The sequence below is a fragment of the Eumetopias jubatus genome, unplaced genomic scaffold, assembly GCF_037043125.1.
Source record: "Eumetopias jubatus isolate StellerSeaLion01/CBP00866 unplaced genomic scaffold, mEumJub1_p1.0 scaffold_12, whole genome shotgun sequence".
In the NCBI taxonomy this organism is placed as follows: domain Eukaryota; kingdom Metazoa; phylum Chordata; class Mammalia; order Carnivora; family Otariidae; genus Eumetopias; species Eumetopias jubatus.
The window spans coordinates 113,563,840-113,569,345 of record NW_028274818.1 but is presented as its reverse complement, the minus strand read 5'-3'; positions in this window follow the sequence as shown (position 1 = coordinate 113,569,345).

Sequence of the window (5,506 nt, the reverse complement as noted above, 5' to 3'; positions counted from 1 at the left end):
GGTGCCAGGGGCCACTGTGGGGACGGCCCAGCACACGGGCACAGACGAGGCCCTGGGACCTGAGCCTAACCCTAATGGGAGCCTCTGGAAGTCTGTGTTGTGAGAGGACAAGGTCAGAATCAGTTCATTACTACCTTCCCACGGGGGCTGGGACACAAGCAGGAGGGGGGTGGCTTTGCCTGGACCCCAGAACAGACGCAAGCCCCTCTGAGCTGTGTTCTATGCCAAGTCCAGCTCCTGGCTCATCCTTGCTTTGCAAGTATGCACCAGCCTCCTGTGAAGGCAGGTATGGAACATGTGTAGAGGTCCTAACCCCAATGGTGTAACTAGAAGTAGAAGCCAGAATACTCCAATGTGCACATGGGGAGCCTGGGGAGGCCCTGAGAGTCACAGGGTCTGTCCAGGGTCACAGATCTGGGCACGCACAGGAAACAGGTGTGAACCCAGATCTGTGCCATCACAGCAGAGACACCAGCTGCACCCAGGCCTCCCGGGGGCTGTGGGTGGGCTGTGTGGGTGTCACTGTGTGGATGGGGCATGGGGGCAGGATGAGCATTGAGCAGCCGGTGGAGGGGGGCACTCTGGGGACTCTTGTGTGAGGAAGTTGTAAGGGTTCCCCAGGCAGTGGTGACCTCACTTCCCTGACAACAGAGCCCAACAGAATTTGGAACCGTGATAACCAGGGACCCACATTCCACAGACAGCCCCCTGCCCAGCTCATTTCATTGGAGATCTTCAAACCAAGATGTTCGCATGTTGCTTTCCGAGGTCTGGAGGCCACAGGTGGAAAAAAACGCGCCCTGCAGATGCTGTCCCCCGCTGGGGATTTAATGTCAGGGCTCCCCACCGCCTCTGGCCATTTGGCTGGAAGGACAGAAAGGTGACACCAGGAGGCCCAGAGCCGGTCACCCAGCCCCACTCACTCTGATGACCTGTGTAGCCCCAGGTGCCCTCCCTGTGTGTGTGTGTGTGTGTGTGTGTGTGTGTGTGTCTGTGTGTGTGTGTGTCTGTGTGTGTTTGTGTGCGAGTGTGTGTTGGGTGCACGTGTGTGGATGGGGGTGTGCGTCTGTGTGTGTATGTGTGTATAAAGAGGGGTCATGCGGGGTGGGGCCACCCCGAGCAGGAGCAGGCTGATGAGGGGTCAGATACCCAGTGGGCAGGTCATGTTCAAGGTCAAGCCTGGCTGTGTGGGATGGGGTGTGCGGTCGCTGCGCGTTCTGCCGAGGTTTATCCTGATAGACATGCGGGGGGATGGGTCACTGCATCCCGGGTGCAGGGCTGTGCACGCACAGGTTTGTGTCTGATCTGGGTGCAGCAGGGGGACTGGGCAAGAGGAGTGTACGGATGGCTGGGTAGGGCTGTGATGCCTCGGGGACGGATACCGGTCCCTGTCTTTGCAGAAGGCCAAGGAGTACATGGAGAAGAGGCTGGTGGACATGCCCTCCATCTCCTCAACAGAGGGGGTGACCCCACAGGGGTTCCCAGAAGCAGGTGCTGGGGATTGTAGGGGAAGACCTCCTACACCACCCAGACCACTGTCCCAGGTGGTTGTCCACCGGACAGTGGTCCATCAGCCAGAACCCACGGAGGCCGAGGCCGAGGGTAAGAAGGCTGGGGCTTGGTGTTTGTGGTGTGTGGGGACAGGTCGGTGCTGGCCCCACAGGGAGGAGCCCCCAGAGGTTGGTGTGGGGCCAGGAGCAACGACTGGGCACAGAGCACACAGCAGTGGACTGCAGTTGGGGAGAAGTCCCCGTGAGGGTTCCTTCCCGGCTGTGGCTTCTCTGGGAGGCCCTGGGCTGGGCTCTGTCTCTGCAAAGGCCCACAGAGAGCAGGCACGGGGTAAGCTTTTCTCCTCTCACAGCTGCTCCACAACCTGAGGAGCTAGAGCTGGATCTGGAGGGAGGGCTGGTGCCTGCAGTGACTTCAGGAGGAAACCAGGAGCCAGCATATGACCCGGCACCTGCCCACGGAGAGCCTGGCGCTGTCCAGGAAGAACTGGCACCTCCTCCTGCGCCAGCCCCTGCCCCTGCCCCTGCTACAGTTCCTGCCACTCCCCCTTCCCCCACCCCAGCCCCTGCCCCTGCCTCGGAACTACATCTTGACCCAGTTCCTGCCCCTTCCCTTACCCCTGCCTCTGCCTCTGCCCCAGCCCCTGCCCCTGCCTGTGCTCTTGTTCCTGCCCCTGCCCCTGTTCCTGCTCCTGCCGCTGCCAGAGCCACTGTCCCTGACCCAGATCCTACCCTTGCTCCTGTCCCTGTCCATACTCCTGCCAGAGCCGCTGCCCCTTCCCCTGCCCCTGCCAGGGCTCCTGTTCCTGCCCCTGACCCATATCCTTTCCCTGCTCCTGTCCTGGATCCTGTACCTGCCACTACTGCTGACCCTGTCCCTCCCCTTGCCCCTCCCTCTGCACCTGCTCTTACCTCTGTCCCTGCCCCTGTCCTTGCCCCTATCCTGAGCCCTGCCCCTACTCCTGCTCCTGCAGGGCTCCCACTGCCACATCCAGAGTCCACAGCCCTGCAGGGAGAGCTCCTTGTACAATCACCCTTAGTTCCATCGCCGGAACCCGAGACCCTGCCCGATTGTTTCATCCCCTCCCCCTGTGTTCTTTCTCTCTGGTACATTTTGACTGTTATTTTATCCTTCCATGTCCTATATACTGTTTATTATTTGTTTTAAATAAAATTTCTTCTTTTCAATTGAACACATCATGAGCATTAAGTACATGCCCAACGCTGTGCCACCACACCCCAGAACATTGCCACAGAATATCTCATTCCCCAAATGAGTCCCTGAACCAGAAGCCCTCCCTGCCCTTTTCTCCCCCAGCTCAGACCCCGGCAACCCCTAAGCTGCTTTCTCTCTCTGTTCCTTTACCTATTCCTGATGTTTCTGTTATTGGAATCACACAATAGGGGCCTTTGTGTCTGCCCCCCTAACTTCAAAGGGGACTCCTTTTCTTCTGTGTTTATTTGTCATAAAATTTCCCTTATTTGATATTGAAATCCCCGAAGGATTACACATCAGATGGAATCAAAGAGGCCACTTTAGGAATTATGGGCACAAACTCAGGGCCGAGACCCTTGGTCCTGCTGGGACCCCACAGCCTGACCCCAGACAGGACAGGGCTGGTTCCTCCTGAGACCCACACAGAAACCAGGGAAATGCAGAAAGCTGGAAGACACACCACAAAGGGCAAAAGCATTGCTCACAACCCAAGGGCAGAGAAAGGTTTCCCCTGACTCTGGTCCAAACCACGCTCCCACTCACTGGGTTCCACAGGGACGGAGACCAAACACAAGCAAGTCCAAGGCGGAAGGATAGGCACGAAGGGAAAATGTGTCAGAGATGCGGGAGCTCCTGGGGAAGGACTCTGGCAAAGGAAACCCTTTGGAGGCAGCGCTGGTCACCCTCAGACTGGCAGGTGCCTGGTCTGGGGACCAGCAGCCCTGGGGAGAACCTGAGGAAGTAGAGGTCCCCTGGAGAGAATGGTGTCAGGCACCCCTGTCTGGGAGAACAGTGAGCAGCATCCATCCCAGGCCACAGGTGCACCCAACTTCAGCCTCGGACTCAGCCCCAGAAACTCTGGCTCGGTTTTTCACACACGTATTGTCAGGAGTGTTCATCACAGCGGTGCTGGAGAGAGCAGGGAATGGAACAACACTAATGCCCAAGGAGATGGATGGGATCCACTGTCCCAGTTCTCATGATAGAATGCCTTGCAGCTACTGTCCCAGTGTCATCCGGGGCACAGGATCCGGGAAGCCCCTCCTAAGACCCACCCCTCCTGCCACCCTGCCCCTGGGAACATTGAGAATTGTTGAGGAGGAGGGGGAGAGGATCCAGGATGACAGCGGGTCCAAGGAGAAGGAAGGTCAGCACTGGGAGGACAGATGGACGTGCCCTGAGCCACCATCCAGGGCCCAGGCTGTGATGCCCTCGGACCTCACCCCAAATAAGGACTCCTGATTTATGGACCCAGCTTCTGTGGATTTACTCCCTCCCTCATTCATTCTCTCCCCCATTCATTCCCTCCCTCCAACCCTCCCTCCCCCTCCCTCCCTCCCTCCAACCCTCCCTCCTTCCACCCTCATTCAGCAGAGGATCTGGGGTCCCTGCTGTGTACTGAGCACTGGGGCTTCATCAGTGAGCACCCCCCAACCCACATGGTCATGTCCACTGTGGGAGGTGACGGGGGCAGTCCTCAGGGTTAGCAGTGGTGATGAGCACCAAGAATCAGCTCCTGAAAACAGAGGCCAGTTGCACAATGCAAAGAATGGAAGACCCATGCTTAGCACTTCCTCTAGAAAAATCTAGTCCTGAAAAGTAATGAAAAGTAAGTATATCCTAGACTTCATGCAATGTGAGTTCTCCTGGCAGGTACCTACTGATTCCTAGAACCAACAAAGAGTAAATCCTCCAGTGTCGACTGGGGTGTTGTGACCCAACTTTTTGGACCAAATGACTGCGTTTCAGCCAACATCTCCAGGGCCTCTGTGTTTTCCAAGGGTCTCTGCAATTCTCTGATCCTTTCATCAACCTCCTTGGGAAGCTCTGCCCTGTCATCTTCCTTGTCTTTGCCTCTTCTGGGACCCTTCAATGACTTCCCCGCCAGGGCCACCCCTTCCAGGACTCCCTGTGCTCCCTGGTCTGACACCCACATCCCACGCTGGGTCCTGTGAGCCCGGTGCTTTTTGCAAGGACTGTGTCCTCCTTCTGGGGTCACTAGCCATCTCTCTTGCAGTGGCCTGCCTCTTCCTGCGCTGGGTCTCCTCTGAGCAGTCCGTGAGGTCAGACTATGCCCATGTCACAGGCACGGAAGCGAGAGTCCAGAAGGTCCAGACGACCTGCTCCCAGTCCCAGCATGTGGAGCCTGGGTCAAGGATGGTCCGCGAATAGAGGAAGACTTGGGCCCAGGGAGACTGAGGGGGTATGTGGCACAGTGAGCCTGCAGGAGGAGAGGGGGCACTGTGGGGACCTGGCGCACAGGCCTGCTGGGAGACCATATCTCACCCACACCAGCTCTGTCCCCAGGGCTGGAGGTTGTCAGGGTAGCCACCCTCCGAGGCTGCAGGCTGACAGTGACTGACAGGAGAGGAGGTGCACCTGATGCAAGAGAGAACCCTGAGGCAGAGAGGCGGGGGCAGGTGCTCCCCCAGCAGCAAGAGGAACTCGGGGTAGCCACCCTCCCAAGCTGCAGGATGGCAATGGCTGGCAGGAGAGGAGGCACCTGGTGCAGGAGAGAGCCCTCAGGCAGAGAGGAGGGGGCTGGCTCTCCCCCAGCAGCAGGTGCACTGGGGCAGGCTTAGGGGGCATCCGTGGACAGCAGTGCCTGCAGCTGGGGTCTCCACACAGACCCCCTCCTCAGGCTCAGCACAAGCTTGTCTGGATGGCCTTTGTCCCCCAAATACAAAGTCTGGCCCAGGATCCTCCTCAAGCCCCAACTCCCAATCCTTTGACCTCAGCTCAAGTGACAAGAAATGGCCAATAGTTTAGGTGGGTTTGCGTG